General features: G+C 35.7%; 1 protein-coding gene across 1 annotated transcript in view; it reads right to left on the bottom strand.

Moving 5' to 3' along the window:
- LOC6641167 overlaps positions 1-9,230 on the bottom strand; it is a 73,131-nt gene extending 63,901 nt beyond the window's left edge. Inside the window, exon 1 of the mRNA XM_023175176.2 lies at positions 9,149-9,230. The gene's annotated coding sequence lies outside the window, so the exon portion shown is untranslated. The remainder of the gene's footprint in view (positions 1-9,148) is intronic.
- Positions 9,231-18,543: the final 9,313 nt, after the last annotated feature.

Below are 18,543 nucleotides of genomic sequence, written 5' to 3'. Positions count from 1 at the left end.
GGGCCCAAAGAAAGGGGGAGAGAGGGAAAGTTAATGACAACTTTTTTCTCATTTGTTTGCCAAATATTAAAGTTGCAATTCTGTTGCAATTGTTTAAAAGCTTTTAAAAAGTATTTAAACCAAAAATAAACAAACTGTTTTACTTGTCTAAACCGATTTACTTTGCAAGCGGGCAGAGCGGGGAGGTCAGATTTAGGGGCAGGTGCAGGGGCAGGTGCAGGGGCAGGTGCAGGGGCAGTTTGTGTCGGGCTGATGGTTTCTTTCTAGCTCATTTTCTAGATTGCTAGCTGAATTTTTTATTGCCCCCAAAACGGAAAACGTTCTAAATTGCAACTTTAAATTAAACTTGAAGTGCACATACCAACTAACGTACACACACACACACACACACACACATACAAGTACGGTATGAGTGTGTGGTACCGGAACCAGGACCAAAACGAGAGAGAGAATATTCGTGCCAAGTGGCGCACTTCCAACGAGCTGGAAAGGCAGCGGCATACAGTTATTTCAATTATTAATTAATACCACGCACTGCAAAAATACTTACACAAACAGACAGGCACACAGACAAACACACCCACACACACACATTCCATCTCTTAACCCCCTCGCACAACGTATTTTCTCTCACATAGCAAACAGTTACACCGAAAAGTTTGCAGCAAGTGAAAGTTGTCGTCTGAAGCAATTAAAAAAACAACACCAAAAAAAATTGTTGCCCACAGTCAATATTTTAACTCAGTACCAAACAAACAAACAAACAAACAATCAAAAAAACATGCAACAATTTACAAATATGTATGCACAACTTGCTCAATTTACTTTTGCTCTGCATGGTAAAGAAATAAAAAGGAGGAGAGAATCCTTTTACTTGCCGGACAGACAAAATTCAATTAAACAAGTCAAGAAGCCACACACGACAAGTGAAGGAAGAAGAAACAAAAGTTAGATGTAAAAAGTGAACTGAACTAGTTCCAAATCGCAGCAAATGAAATAAATGTTATAAATAATGCACTGTAAGGACAATGGGCCACATTGCCCATCAAACAGTGCCGGATTAAGGCAGACCAAAATGTTATTTAAGCTTTTTGGGGTCTTTATGTACATAAATCTGCCTTCATTCCAGGCAGTATTTTTCGGTCTATTTCTAACCGATTTCAAACGACAGATTGAAAGACATTTTTCTTGAAACTTGAAATAAATGAAGTAAGTAAGTCGTCTCACCGACTAAGGTATACCATACACCAGTAAAGCAAATATTTTAAATTTATTAAACAAATGCATTTTCACATGCTTTTTACAAGCATATCTTAGTATCTCGCTCACTCAGTCATTCGAGCACCCTAGCGCCCCAACCAGCCAACGGCCAACTCCGGCCTTATGGAAAAACGTTTATATGAATAACTCTGACTGTTTTTTTTGTCCGATTTTGATCAAATTTGGTATTTTGCTAGATATTAGTATTAAATTTAAGTGTGCCAAATTTGATTGCATAAGGTAGAAAAATACGGGAGATAATCAAGTTTTTAAAATTACGGGGGCGGAAAAGGACGTGGCAAAATTTTTATACATACAAAATGTGTGTATTTACTAAGCGAATATACATACCAAATATGGTGTCTCTAGCTGGAATAGTTTTTGAGATTAACGCTTTTTTTAAATTGCGGGGGCGGGAAGGGGCGTGGCAAAAATTTGAAATAAACTCTATCACTCTACATACTACACGAGTCTACATACCAAATTTGGTGGCTCTAGCTCTTACAGTCTCCGAGATCTAGGTGTGCATACGGACAGACGGACGGACGGACGGACGGACGGACAGACGGACATGGCTAGATCGACTCGGTTGTTGATCCTGATCAAGAATATATATACTTTGTGGGGTCGGAGAAGCTTCCTTCTGCCTGTTACATACATTTTGGCGACTTTAATATACCATTTCACCCTATGGGTATATGGTATAAAAAGTTATTAAGAATTTCGGAAATTATTTTTAAATTGAATTTTTGTCAATCTATCTATTTTACTTATCAGTCAACTTTTCAGTCCCATGGCTAAAATCTTCTGCTAAATGGCTAATCCGGCACTGCATAAGATTTCTTTATCATCATATGATATGATGAATTTCCCAGAATTTCACCAAAGAATTGTCCGCTATCACAGACATTAAAAACATTGTCGCCAGGGGCATTTGTTACTGAAGGGAATTTCGAAATAGTTTTTTCGAAAGTCATGTTTCTCACTAGAAAATAGGTGTTTGAAGTGAAAAGAAAACAAATTAGGGAGAAGTCATTTGTTTTTTGGCCAAAAATTTAACCCACTGTTCAACTGAAAGCACGGCAAATGGTGGCATACCGTAAGACACTGTGGTCCCTAACCTTGGCAATATGTAGACACACACACACACACACACACACACACACAGACATACATACATATGTATGCTGACTCGTTCCAATGAAAGTGAAATTCATAAGATGATTGCTCCTTCTTCCGTTCACTTTCTCTGCATCTTTCTCGCTCTTTCTCCCTCTTTCTTTCAATATGATGGGTCACAATGAACGTAACGAAAATTTAGCACAAAATCAGGGAAAGCCGCCGCAATACATACATAAATAATATTCATATGGGATAGCAACAATAAAGACAACTAAATACATAGAAGAAGACAATAAGTAGCAGACATTCGGTTGTTGTTGTTGTTGTTGTTGTTGTTGTTGTTGCTGTTGCAGCAAGTCAACACGGCAAACATAAATTCTTTGGCAATTTATTATTAGAAAGAAGCAGACAGGGGCAAAAGAGCAAAAGAGACAGCTACATGTTGTCGCCAGCAGCAACAGCGACAAAATAAAAATAAAAATCAGACTCTCCTCTCACCATATATGTTTGTATGTGTGTATGTATATGTACACACATACACATGTAACTTGTAGGAGATCCAAAAGCATGCGTGAGAGCAAATTCTTAGCCAAACTATTAAAATGGTATGATAGCTATTGATACCCTCTGCTTATGGCCATTCAAGAAAATTCTTGAAAAGTTTTTAGTCAACAATTTTCTTTTATTTCAGTCAACTGAATTCCCATTTCCGGGAATTAAAGACTAACTTAATTGGAATGCGATAACAAATATCCAAAATATTCTTACATTCTTTATTCTTCTTGTATGTACATACATATATGTATGTATGTATGTATGTATCTTGTGCATGTGTGTAACTAAGTCAGGTCTGTGTGTGAGTGTGAGTTTGCTGGATTCGGTTTAATATGTTGTAGCAAAGGCTCTTTAAAATTCAACGGCTTCCACCAAAAAGTTATCGTTATTTAGTTAAACATAAACTAGGCAAATGCTGTAACTATTTTATACTGAATTAGTTGATTAAGCCGAAGCCCTAAACTAATTGTGATGGCACCCGATTACATGTTAAAATTCCCAACTAGTTTTAGCATTGAAGATATTGTCATTACTCAAGGTGCTGCTTGAACACAGACCACTCAAGTTCCAAATTCAAATTCAAAAGTGAACTTTGGAAGACAAATTAATCATTTAAACTTATAAATTATTTATATCTTGCAAAACTATTAGAAATAATAGAAGAACTCACAACGAACTATAGATTTTGCTTTGCCTTTCTCTCTTCTAATTATCCTCATACTCCTTTTTGGGAACATTCATATTTTGGTAGACAAAATAGACAGACAACGAAATTCTTTGAACTTTATTGTGCCCTTGGCGAATACTTTTAAAAGTCACAGTGATGATCATCAGGGGGATCAGGCCATTAGAGTGTGAGTGTGAGTGTGAGTGTGAGTGTGGGTGCCTGTATGCCCCATGATACCCTTCACTGATGATTATAAGGAATAAATATTTGCCGTGTTATTATTATTTTAGATCAACAACATGATAGTGTGTGCGTATCGAGCCATGCTATAGAGTATAGAGTCATGTTGAATGGGCGATGAGCCGAGGGTGGAGGGGCGGTTTCCTATGGTCGGTGGGCGGTGGGCGGTGGGCAGTGGGAGAGTGTGGCGGGTGACGAAACAGGCTGGCTAACAGGGGTCTCGCACGCGCAGCCATATGCTGAAAGTCTCATCTTCTTCATCTCATCTCTGATTCTCGATTCTTGCCTTGCCTCCTTTCTGCCCCTCTCTCTCTCTCTCTCTCTCTCTCTCTCTCTCTGGGTCTCTGTCTCTGTCAGTCTTATAGAGACTTTAACCGTTGCCTTGTCAATATTTCATTTGGCACTTGAACCAAATTCTTTTAGTTTTTCTGCTGCGAAGGTTGACGTAAACGCCAACGACGACAGCAGCAACAGCAACGCTTTCGCTGCATATATAATACATACTGAATATGAGTGTGTGTGTGTGTGTGTATATATACAAACATTTCATGTTCATGTTCATGTAGTTGTTGGCCGATGCCAATCAGTTCTCAAACCTTTAGTAAATCCGTAAATTTGCTTTATCTACAAGCACATACACATATAAAAAAAAGTCTCAAAGTATGAGTATTTGTTCATTGAATGACTAAAACAAACAATTAACATGTGCTTTGAATATAAACGAAATTTCCTGTCCCCATTTGCTCTTCCTCCGCCCTGTCCCTCTCCTTAGATTCCTGTTGGTTGCCAGCTCTTATGTAACCCAAGCAACAGGTCCTTATTTTGCGGGTGTTTCCTCTTATTAATATATATTTTGTTGTGTTTGTTCCTTGTTTGCCAGCCAAAAAGAAATGAACAATAAAAAGAAACGCTTCCCGCTTCCCAAAACAAAAAAAAAAAAAAAGGTTTTTATTTCTTTTTTTTTTTTTTTTGTTTGCTTTGTATAAATTTTGCAGCAATTTACCATGGAATGTGGGCAAACTAATTGCACCCAAAGAGAACAAGAAGGAGGCAGAGAGAGAGAGAGAGAAAGAAAGATGGTGAAAATCTAACTGGAGGAGGAGCAAAGGACACGAGGTGACTTGTCTGCTGGATTTTCCAGTGGCTTTACCAAATACAACTAATAAGGCCAGGCTAAAAACAAACAAAAAAGAGGCCAAAAGGAAGGCAAATAAAAAAGAAAAAAAACTACGCAACTTTTAGCCTTGTTTTGTATGCTCTTTCAATAAGCCAGGCTAACGTATTTGCTATAATTCGAGTACCAATAGTCAAACAAACTGACTGAGGTTTAAAAGTGTCTGATTTCGATCCCAACGTGTTCCGATTCTTGAATTACGATATTGACAGGATATATATATATATATAGAACATAACTGATCGAAACTCAATCTAAAGAGTCTAATTCAGGAGGCACCAAATGAAGTCATCCCCCTATCGATGCGTATATAGTTCGATTCGTCTATAAAAAAAATTTAAAAATCACTTTTTGACGTTTTTTTTGTGGTTTTCTTGTTTCAGTTTTCAGCAAAAAGCACACAAAATCAACAAAATTTGTGGTCGATGCTTTAAAAATATAAACAAATATTTTAGTCTAGCTTGAGTTCACGGTAATGGGAGAGAATAAAAATAAAACAATCTGCCAACATTTTCATAATAATCTAAAATCATTTTAGTAAAATGTATATATAGTCCTTATGACAATAACAAGATATATGCCAAAAATAAAAGGCAAAGATAAGGACGATTTCAATAAATGTCATAAATTTGCCCAGACAACTTTAGAAATTGCAAAAGTGAATATAGAGAAAATGTTAGTGGTTTGGGAGTTGGGTTAAGGAAGGAGAACCAACAAAAGAAATCGGTTCCTTCCGTTTTGCCTAACGTCCATCCTAACCCAGTACCCTCTTTCTCCCCCTCTCCCCTCCCGCTCGCTCTCCCTGCTTATCGTCTACTTTGCTGTCGACTGCTGTAATCGCTTTCATTAAAATGAAAAGTAAAAAGAAAAAAAAAAAAGAAATATCTGACCAATGAAGAAATGGCAAACCAAAAATTTCATTTCCATAAAGCTAAAAGACGAAAGAAAGCAACGAGAGAAAACGACGAGGCAGAATAAAAATCAAGAGACACAGGCAGACAGAAAGACAGACAGAGAGCAAATTGAGAAAGAATAAAAGCAGCGAAAGCAGGAAAATGCTTTCACTTTTCGGCTTCAAGATTGCGTATTTTCTTTCGTTTTTCGTTTTTTTTTTTTTCTTGTATGATTTTCATTATTTTTAATGAAATTAAATTGCAGACATATACAAACAAAGTTCTTACATAAAAATAAATGGATGTACATATGTATGTACATAGGTACATTAAGAAATATATTCCTTCATACATACATATGCCCGAAAACTCTAAGGAATCTCTGACTCGAATCTACATATGTGAAACAGTGGCGTATCAAGAAGGGTTGAGGAGGAGAAATTCCCCCATTGAAAAACTATCAATTCACACTTTAACCAAAAAGATTTTCAATATCCAAGTATGGTTCTTCACTTTTAAGTGAACAAAAGAGGCCCTCCCCCTCCCAAACCCTCTCACCAATGATATATACAAATCCTTGATCCCTTGCCAAATCTTTTGATTCTACGATTGATTGTGACTTTGTCTTCACTTTTAATTTATAAATCCATTAGATTCTACATACTTTGTTTAGACGGATTGATCTGCATTGAAATTTCAAACTTTGTGTCTCCATTCAGGACACATTCCTTTCACTTTCCTGTCAAGATTGTACAGTGCCTGACACAAAAGGCTTTAGTTCATTATAATTTTGTTTTAATTAACACATTTCGATTGTTCTTCTAGATCTTTCCCTAGACTTTATGCATAACTACAAGTTCTTAAAATCTAAAAAACACTTTTCAGTTTCTTTGGTTTTGATTTATTATTGAAGATAATACGAGTATTACACAGGCCGACATTTTCGAGGTCATGAAAAAATGTTCCAAGTTCAATAGGTCTTTTATAGTAATTTGGGGGTGCTGATCACGGCCCTGTACTTAGTTTTTGCCCATCACGTCAGGATTTCGAAAAAAATGCTTTGGAATTATTCAAAATGGCCTCATTTTCAATATTTTCTAGTAATACAAGTTATTATACTCAAAACGTTATTATTTTAACCTATTAATATATTAGGTATGATTTAAACGCGATTTACACAAAATCAAAGAGGCGTTTCTTTGTTATCATGCATATTGGATATGGTTCCAAAATGAGTAAAATTCGAACCAAAAAGTATGCTATAGGGATTCAAAGAATTTGCAACTTGTTAATTTTAAAGAATTATTGTAATTTTATGCGTCTAACAAATTGTTTATAAGTAATGTTGGCAAACAACAGTTATTTTTCTTAAACAAAAAATTCTACAATTCGTTAAAAATGTAGAAAAACAATTTTCAACTTTATATAGTATACTTTTGGGTGCCTATTTTCCAACCCAAGATCCCCTAATTTCACAAAATCTGGAAATCGTGATGAACAAAAACTGAGTATGCAGTCAGAATCAACGTACCCGAATTAGTTAAAAACACTTCTCAGGTTAACGTCATTAAAAATCATGTCAGCCTGTGTTATTAATGAATAAACTGCTTACAATATTTATATATTTACACATTTAAGACATTGCAATAAATAATAATGAAATAGATAGACAATTGCTTTATTTTTCCAATAACTCGTCTCAAGATCTAAGATATCCTTTGAGTCTAAAGAGCTAAGAACCAAACCTTAACTACAGATTTGCTTTTAATTTGAGTGTGTTCCATTTAATTTCTCTTGGGAAAATTGACACAAATCTGTCCATCAACTTCAATTCTATACTTATATATGTATATATACTAGTATTCACAGCCCGCAGATATACTAAGACTCTTTAATGTTTCACTAAAAATGTTTGCCTAATATTGGCAATAACGTTTCAATTACATCTCAAGTCAAGTGCCCCCTGGAGCTTGTTGGCTTCTTGGCTAAAAGTGTTATGAAAATGTTGCACTAAATTTTTGAAGCTAATCAAAACATATTGAATATGCTTCTATTTAACTTTCGAAGACTTTGCTTAGATGAAATATTTAATAATTATTTGTATGTATTTGTTTAGTGAAGCTTCGTGTGTGTGTGTGTGTGTGTGTGTGTGTACATACATCACATTAGATTTGTATACATTTAGCTTAGTTGAGCCACTTAATGAAATGGCAGGCATATTTTTAGACATGGCCCAAAAACCAAAAAACCAAAAAAAAACAAGTATAAAGTGAAATAAAACAAACGACAGACAAATCTGAAAAACCAAAAAGCACAATGATGAACAAAACAAACATTTCTAAAAAGTAAAAAAGAGAAAAAACAGTAAAGAATATATAATATTAAGAACATTAGTGGCAGAAATTAAATGACTGCCATCAGTTGCCATCAACTTGATTGTCTTAGGCTGAGGCCTCAGCAACATTGCCGCAGCTGCTTACAAAAAACACACACACACACACACTGACACACCATATAAAATAGGGAGAAAAAACTATATAGATATAGAGAGAGAGAGTGGATAAGGAGGGGAGGAAATTATTAGGCACACATGTGTTGGATTGTTGTTATTGAAAAAAGATTTGAATGCTGCAACTTTGACGAAGGTTCTTTCCTCGGCTAAATTGTCTCAATGAATTCTCACTGTATATAGCTCACTTTCTGTCTGTCTCTCTCTCTCTCTCTCTCTCTCTCTCTCTCTCTCTCTCTCTCTCTCTCTCTCTCTCTTATACTCTATGTTGCTCACATCTTTTTGGGAAAAACTTTTGCATTAATTTTCCTTTTCAGTTTTGAATTTCTCTTTCTTATTTTCTGTTTTTTTGGCTATTCTTATGTGGCTCAAGGCTGACTCGTACTTTTGCGTCGTCGTGGCCAGAGTCTTTAATTTTAGTTGAATTTTGTTGCCTTTTTTCAATTTGATAAACTATGTACATGATATAAATGTTTTGAACAAGCTTTTCATTCACAAATGCCGCAGCCTTCTCTCCGAAATATTATATAGGGCTCAACAAGTTAAATTGCGATTTCAGAAATCAGAAATCAGATTTCGCAATCATTTTGGCCATATTATCAACATTTTTTGATGGCCAAAAACCTTTTTTTATTTCACATTGCCATTGAAAATATTGCTTAGGTCTAACGAAAAATGTGTCACATTTTAAAATTATTTCATTGCTGTCAGTTCATACGGGTATTTACTTGGTCAAGTTGCTGTGGTTTGTTTGAATTGCGTGGATTGAATTGGCCGCCACCATGTGAGATAATTTTCATTAATGCTTTTTATATATATTTGCAATAATTTTTCCAGATTTTTTTTTGCTCTTTTAACTTGGCACTGAATTCTTTTTTCTTCTTATTTCTTCCTTTTTGGCGGGCAATATAAAATTATTTTTATTTTTGTAAGCCGGCAAAAATTTTCACTCAGTTTTCATTTCATTTTTGTGTTTCACTTGAAATTAACTTAAAACAGAAAAAAATAAAAAAACAATAACATACATTTAGATGTATTTTGTATATATTTTGTTTCAAACTTGTCAAAATTTACATGGATTTTTTTGAGATTTGTTGTTCTGTTTTGATTCTGTTTATGCAGTTGTGAGTTTTGTCGCGTAACGACGCGTGCCGCGGTCCGTGCACCACGATTTTGGGTCGCTCGTTGCACGTGGCAAATGAACGACGCTAACGCTGAACGATTGAGAAACACACGCGTATTTTGTTTGAGATGGAAATGGAATGTGCCGCATTCGATGTGGCCTCCGCATCGAGTCCCAGACTCGACTAGTTGCTGTTTGCCTGATGCCCCAACGAAGATGCTGGGGCCGACGCCGACACGCCGAGTCGAGTGTCGAGTGTCGAGTGAATAAAAAGCCGAGCGAACTCACGAGCTCACGAACGGGCACGAGTGGAATGTTTTGAGTTTATTTTTGCCTCAATTCTCAATTTATGCTCAAAATTTTCATGTTGGCTGGTTGGTGTAGGAATATCCTCATATTAGCGAAGCACAAGAGAGTTGAGTTGTTGTTTTTTTTTTTTTCTTTTTTGGGTTTGTTTTCCTTTTTCCCCCCCTATCCCCCTTTGTGTTCGTTGTCCCCACTGGTTTTGGTTTGGTTTGGTTTTTTTGCTCATTTCCGTTGGGACTTGCTTTGCCAAGGAAGTTGTTGCCACGATGACAACGACAATGACATCGTCTGTATGTGTCTGCTTTTTTTTTTTTTTTTTTGCTTTTTAGGGGAATTTTTTGTGTTTTCATTTCTGTTGTTTTTCTTTTTGTCGCTTTTGGTATGTCAAATGCGACGTTCAAGGATCGCAACATTTCAGTGGACCATAAGAATAAATAGCCGACAAAATTTTGTATGACGAATGCAATTTTTGTCTGCAATCGTTTGGTGTTTTTTTTTTCTAGTTTTAGTTTTTAGTTTTTGCGGTGTGTTTCTTTCTTTCGTTACAACGTTTTCCCCATGGCACATGGGCACATTACATGTAAGTAGCTTTGTATATTTGTAGCATACTTTCAAGGAGAGAGAGAGTTATCGATAAATTCGAAATGGAAACCGTTGCCTACTTTCTTGGATTACTTGAGTTAGTTTTTGCCCTAGCTTAAAAAACCTATTTCAAATCAACATCTAATTATAAAAACTGAAATCTGAAACAAGATAAAATTATTCAAATCGTAATTGATATATCTCATTTGAAGGATAATTATCTATACTCGCTTATGCAGCAGCAATAAATTAGATCTTCAATGTAAATTAGAATTGTAAAATGGCATCAAAGTTGAAAAGTTTGAAATGTAATTTCATGTTTTTTTACATTATCCACAGATAAGCTTCAATTCAAATAGATTTGATCTTCAGATAGCAAATAATTATGCCTTTTAGTTTACATGATGCCTTGCTCCTGTCTGCTGAATAATTGTGTTCTAATAAAGTAAAAGTTACCACTTTAGGTAAAACTTTTCTTTTGAATGGCTTTCCCGCTGCCTAAGTTCATTTTTTTATGGTCAAAGGCTATTATTTACCCCTTCCATTTTACCTTAAGCTCCTTTTCATATGACAAACGTATTTGATTTCATTACTAATGCGACCATAGCAACCGTCGCAGCAAACCGCAAAGAAGTCTGCAGACTCAAGTGAGGTAAAAGGGTCCCGAAGTTGGTTTTGGTCTGATGCATTCCTATAGTCTTTGAAATAACCATGGAGCCAGATCATCCAACTCCTCGGGAATTGGAGAGCTTGCATTTTAGTCTCATGTCGCGACCTAGGACAACTGAGACCAACAAAACCACAAGAGCAAACCAAAAGAGAGCTAGAGAGAGAGAGAGACTGTGAGGGGGAGAGTGAAAGAGCTGAAAAATACACAAAAAAAGCAAAAAACCATGAGTGAGTGAGTTCTGTTGGGGGTTTTCATTTCGCTTTTGCCTTTTGCCTCCTTCAGCCCACAGGCTACTGAACAACAACATGGTCAGAGGTTGCCACAGTTACTACCACAACGAAGCAACGAAGCATCGGTAGCAGAAGTAGCAGCAGCTGTTGCTTGTCTCAATAAGGAATAATTTGCCTTCGCACACCCACTTCCACATCTTTACTTAGTGTGTGCTGTGTGTGCGTCTGCGTGTGAGTGTGTGTGTGCGTGTGTGTGTGTGTTTTGTGTGTTTATGTTTGTGCTTTATTATTTGTGTTTCCAATCTAATATGTCTAATGCCTTTGAGTGTGATTAGTGACAATGTAGGAGACTCAACATATACTCCTCATCCTTCTCCTTCTCCTCCTCCTCTCTGTCTCTCTCACAACTTTCGCCTTCACGCCCCTCTGATAACAAGGTTATTCATGCCTAGGATAACAAACTAAAGTCGTACTTACACACACACATTTTTACATACGAAACTATAATTTAGCTTCTACAATTATTAATCAGTTGAATGTGGCAAGGAAATAGTCAACCCAAAAAAAATGAAAATAAACCTACAAACTGCAACAGGCAAGACAAAAAACATTCAACTGATTGAAACAGTTCATTAATTATAAGAAGTCTCTGGGTATATGTATTTATTCGGTCTATTCAATGGGACAATTAAGCACATAAGCTGCTTGTCTCTGCGCATTAAACCAGAATAAATCAGATTGACCAACGAAATGGGGTAAGTTTGTGGGGAAGTTTGGGAGAGACCCGACACTGAATGGATAGAACAAAGATCCACCAAGTCCTTTCAACTAAAGAGTGTTGCCTAAATTTGTTTCTGGCTTTTGGCCATTCATTCAAAGTTTGAAGGCTTCTTGGGCTAACCAAGATTTGATTGGATTCCATTTAACCAAGGCTAATGTGCCTCAAATTGGAAAACTAGCAAAACGAAATTCCACATCAGTTATATTCAATAATTTGGTTACTCATCCCCAACAGCTGATTAGAAATTTAAGCTCAAATTTCTCTAATAGTTAACAGTTAATTGAATTTCAACACGAAATAATAATTAAAATAATGAAAGAAAAGCGAGACAAAAAGAGACTAATTATACGACTATATTTAGATATAGAAGTATGAGTAAATAATTGTTAATCCCTTTGTTTTAATTAAAATTTTACCTTTGGTCGATTTCGCTATTTGAAACCCATGGCAAATTGATAGGTATTCACATTACATAGTTTGGTATGCTAATTTGAAATGCAATAAGTTAAATACTAATAAAGTAAATAATTTGCTCTTTTTAATTACAAATAGTTTAAGTGGGGGTGGGGGTGGGGTCACCTCCTGAATCTAAATACTTTACTTTACTTTCGTTTCGGCCTCAAGTTCAAGTAGATTTCAGTCGCACTGAAAGAGGCGTTAGACCAAGAAAACAAATTAACCCATAGAGTTGAAGGTAGACAGACAAATAAGTTAATTACATTTTCAAGTCTGGTTAATTAGTCTGGGTCGACAGCAGAAATAGCAACAAAAACTAACAAACAATCAAACAAACAAACGACTGGACACATCTGCAGTCTGTCTCGTATTTCTGTTTGTGGGTGCAACTAACTAAAGGAGTCGCCGTCTCCACCGTCTCCTTCGTCCTTGCCGTTGGGTGTGAACCACAAAAAGTCGAACATAAATCACCACCTCACTTCAATTGCCATGGACAACAGCAGCGCAGGCATTGAGATGGTTTTTTGCCCCATAATGACCTATGGAGGCCAACTGGCTGGCTGGCCAACTGGCTGACTGGCTGTTTGGCTATTTAGTTAGACATTGACTATCACATTTATTGTTGCCGTTATCACTTTATCCCGAAATTTATAAATGTTTTCTGACTTGACAAATACAAGAAAATGAGAGAAAAAGTATACAATTGATGGCATTGAAGTAATCGATATTTCTGTAAATAATTGAAAGCTTTTGTAGAAATTGTTATTCAATAACTTTGAAGGAGTTGAAGGTTTAATGCAACTGCTGGAAATTCAATTTCAAGCATTAAATCAACTCAAACGATGAGATTTACTTGATTTATCTTGCTAGACATTATTGTTACTAATTGTAAGTGCAACAATGTTCCTTCTCCTTCTCCTCCTCCTCTCTGTCTCTCTCACAACTTTCGCCTTTACGCCCCTCTGATAACAAGGTTATTCATGCCTAGGATAACAAACTAAAGTTGTACTTACACTAGAGCTCTGCATGAATGTATTCATTTCCAACATCATAGTACCGTACAGTAGTTAAGTGTTCTTAAAAATACTGTACTCATTCTCTGCTGTACAGTATATTCGAGTAGCTATACGAACCGAGTACAGTAAAAATGTACCCTTTGTAAGTGAGTACAGTATATGTCACTTTTTTTCATGTTTTTCACCACTGGAACAGTGAATACATTTTGTCATTCATCTGTACAGATGAGTATAATATTTTGAACAACGAAGACATGGTTGCCAAAGAAAATGACGCAAACGCAATAAATGCGAACGTAAGCGTAAGTTTTTTTTCCTGAATTGGAGAAGGAAAAGACTATCGAAGACCTTGAAGCAATTATGATAGATATTCAGCTTATAACTCAAACCGAAAAAAGTTATAACATTATTACATCCAGCCAAGAAATAGATGATATTTTCGCCGATTATGTACACACCCATCCATAATAATAATATTCAATCTATTATAAGTAATGAAATTCGAACATATCAAAATGTATATATTTCATATAACGCAGAGTTTGATGTTCTGAGTTGGTGGAAAAACAACAATCAGCAATTTCCCTTACTTTTTAACATTGCTTGCTCTTTAAAGAAGAGCTTTCTCTGTTGCCAAAAACCTAATTCATTACAAACGCTGTAAAATCGCAACCTCAGATGATAAGGTGAATAGGATTATGTTCTTGCACTCAAATATTTTCTGAAATAAATTTGTAATATTAAAAGTTATATTGGTCAACTTTTCTTGCATATGACATTCTGATTTTTTATTTATTTTCTTTATTTTTATATATTTTTTTTATTTTTTTAAGCAAATAATCTTAACTGACACTAATATAGTGTACAGTAAAAGTCCTGTACAGCAATTTTAATGTACTCATTAACTGCTGTACAACATGGAAGTGAGTGTGAAGTCTAGCTGTCAATCAAAAAAATTTGTACTTGCACCCACTAAAAATTGTACAGAAAAAAGGTGTACACACTTTTTTAGAATGAATGATTCATTTGCCCTTTTGAATGCATTCATGCAGATGTCTAATGCACACACACACACATACATATACAAAATACATGCACACAAACGAACAAAACCATCGAGCCCTCACTGTGTCCTGCATTTTCGTATAACTATTTATTCAATCGTTTTGAAATTTTGATTATATGATGTAATAGATGAAAAACTGTCATTTTACTTCATTTCATAAATATATTTGCACTTTTTCACCGATTTTTCACAAAGGTAAAAAAAAGCTTTACTTTCAATGGCTATCGATGGATTCTCATACTGATCCAAATCCAGATACCTTATCGGTTCCTATGCATCTGATCAATTTTATAAAACCCTCTGCAAGGGTATCTAAAATTGAATAGCAAAAAACTTGATATTCCAGCAAATTATATTCTTGGTCGTCGTCGTCAGAGAAGACAAAAAATAATCGATAAATCTATTTTATATGTAAATAAATACTTGATTATGTTTTGACAGTTCATCATCCTGCCAACGTCGAAGTAGTGCGTCATTGAAGCAATATTAACAACAACTAATTAAATAATAGCATGCAAGCGTGTCGTATACGTAATGTTAGTCACGTATACGACAAGTAATCCGTCGCTTAAGGGTTACCATAGACACAGGCTAGAAAAGAAGAGTTTGAGTTGACATTAACTTAACTGACACACTGTAAAATGACAACTAACTTTAGTTACACTAAAACCTTAAAAGAAACTAAACGATGAATAATATTGAAAATAAAAATCACCTAATGGCATCTCGAAAACCTTTTTTTTTTTTGGTTTTTAATGATATTTATTCTGATTGATGAACGAATCGAAATGCACTGCAATCCCATCATAATCTCTAGCACTTAAATATTTAAAAAACAAAAAAAGAAATTTTCTGGATTAAATTAAAATAATGTGGCATTTGGGCGTTTTATTTTTTTTTTTTTTATTCTTTTTATCTTACCTATGAAATTTGTATTTTTATTTATGTTTTTGTTTTTATCTTTTGTGCATTGTGTTTTGTATGCATTATTAAGAATATTTTTGCTCCGTTGACGTTTTTGCTGATTTTGCTGCAATTGTTTTTAATTGTCACAACAATATAATACGATTTAATTATTTATTTATTTGTGTGTGTGTTTTTTTTTTAAATTTTTTTGTAAATTTTGTTTTTGTCTCAACTTTTAATTTAATTTACAACGCCAAAGAAATTTTGTTTTATTTTAATGGTTGCCATTTAAATATCAATATCGATGATGACATTTTCTACAGGGTATCAGGCAAAAGAAGCCTTAGTTAGTCTGTGTGTTTAGGCTTAATACCCAACTACATACATGTATGTATGTATGTTGATATTTTGTATGTTTGCATAGACGGTTTTTGTCTTTTGTTTGTTTGCTTTACCGAATTAACGCCTGGCTTTGGTGCTCAATAATAATAATGTGGGCCAGAGAGGTGTGTGAGGGGGCGTTAGTTTTGGCCTCGGTGGGCGGTGGGCGGGTTTGTTTGATTGTATGCGTAACCTGGCGTCGCGTGTTTTATGATACAATTAAATGCCCCAGCAGCTCAACGTCTAGATTAATTGCTTGCTCTCTCAAATTACTCATACGACCCGTTGGTCACTACTCCTCTTCTTCACCAAAAACCCAAATCCCACCAAGTACGAGTGCTTAAGCTTGAGATGTTTTATACTCTCTTCTTGTCTTTCCATCTCTCCCTCCACCTCTCTTTCTCTTCATCTCCTTTATCCTTTTCTGTGTCCCAGCCGCTGTTCCATTGTTTCGTGAACTGGTTCCTGGCACTTGTGTCATTTACATTTTACAGTTTTTCTTTTGGGCCAGGTGCCTCTCAGTTTCGGCCAGAGTCTTAGCCGTTTCCATTCGCCTCCTGCTGCTCCTCCTCCAGCTCCAGCTCCAGCTCCCAGCTCCTGCTCTTGGTCGTACTTGTTCTCAGTGGCGTCGGAAGCGTGAGCTCGTAAATTACTTAAATAATGAAAATTACAATATTTACTCTTTTGTTTCGGCTACGATGGCGTGAATTGCCTGAATTTGTGTTCCGGCAAATGCTTCTGTCACCAGAATGAAAATGGTGAAAATTTTCATCGTTTACAGAATGAAAACGGCTATTACTAACGGAACGGAATTGGATAAATTGTTTGATCTAATCTTGATACAGTATGTCAAGGCTCAGGAGGTTGCTCTTTTACAATTTGTTGTCTTTATTTTAATGGGGGGTTTTCAAAGAGAAATTGTTTAAATCTCTTAATGGAACATCAGTTCATTTGCCATTTAAAGTTTACCTTACTGCAAATGTATAATCTATAATATACATATATATAAAACGCGGAGTATATAAGTATAAGTAGATAAATAATGAGTTACATTATGCGCGGCACGCTTTTTGAGATTTAATTAAAGCCCAATTGAAGATGAAATGATCGAGGGGAGAGAGTGGGGGTAGCCAAGGCCTGGCAAAAAGGCGAAGGTTAAGGCCCAATGCTGTGGCTGATGCTGATTGCTTCGCATGTTGGCCAGCGATTTTTCAGACATGAACATGAAACGTGCATGCAGTTGGAATGAGAGTAAGAGAGAGAAGGCATGAGTATTATCGTCATCATCGTCATCATCATTATCATCCTCATCATCGATGAATTGCCGTTTGCCGTTTAATAGGCTACCGATGCCGTACGATAACCTACCAACCACCCGGTAGACTATGGCCGAGAACCACTCGAGTTCCAATTCCATTTTGTTGCTTTTGTTGTTGATGTTTCTGTCTTCGTGCACGTAATTTCCGTTTCCGTTTGAGCGAACGGCAGCCGGTGACACGCGACAGATGTTTGCACATACTTCACACACACGCACTTAAACCCACACCCACACCCACACACACACACACACATACTCATACAAAATAGGTGGACCACATGTAATGGGTAAGCGCGTTACTATGTCATTGACTGGCAGCAAATCGAACCGTAAAGCCTATAACAAGTCTGATTAAACTATATTGAATCAAAGACCTAATATTTTTAAATTGCTTTACACACCTTTTTCTCTTTCCCAATTTCACTCAATTGCTCTTCGTCTTCCCCTCTTCCCCTCTCTGATGTTTATCCCCATGGAAGAATTTCTATAGCGGAAAACTTTCCCTCCCTGCAAGCTGAAGGGAAATTCAAACATCGTTCAGCAGCTACATGAAAGTGTATACAAAGTTCAATTCGATGCCGTTCATGAAATGAAATCATTTAAGAGGATTTAAAATGATATTTCATTTCTCTTTCGCATTAAGCAGTTTTTCCCATTTTTGGGCCAGAGCAAAAGCTTTCGCTTCATTCAAAATGTGGCTAGTCTTACTTAAATTTAGTTAAAATGATTTGAGTACAAATTGAGTTTATTTTTAAGAACTGAGTTTTAACTGACCTAAACTATTGGCATTTTTAAAATCGCTCACACTCTCAACTTTGAAAATATGTATATTTGCCGATTTTCGAAAGGGAACACAATTTTGGATTGAAGCATATATCTTATCTTATCTTATCTGTTATCGTTTTAAGCAAGTCAAAAAAAAGGTAAAAACAAAGGAGCAACAATTTCAAATAAACCTTAATTTCATAGTCAATTTTTGAAGTATTTGCAAAATGCATGTCTTTATTTTCAAGTTAGAATCATATCTTTCAATCGGCATAGAAATCCCGAAAAAAACCTTTATCTTCACGAATCATTTTTGATCAATTCATGTTTTAACTTTCACATTGGATAGTGATCTTTTGAATGTGACCCTAAAAATCTTATTTTGGATTGTACTGGGCATCGAAGAAGAAGGGCAGGGAAACGAAGTTATTTTATGAACCCTTTCAACTTAAGTAGATGCCAATTGCCAGAAGAAGAACATTTAATGGAGAGTAGGTACGAATTGAATCACATTTTCATACCC

The sequence above is a fragment of the Drosophila willistoni genome (genome assembly GCF_018902025.1).
Source record: "Drosophila willistoni isolate 14030-0811.24 chromosome XL unlocalized genomic scaffold, UCI_dwil_1.1 Seg141, whole genome shotgun sequence".
Lineage (NCBI taxonomy): Eukaryota > Metazoa > Arthropoda > Insecta > Diptera > Drosophilidae > Drosophila > Drosophila willistoni.
This window is presented reverse-complemented; position numbering and strand designations above follow the sequence as displayed.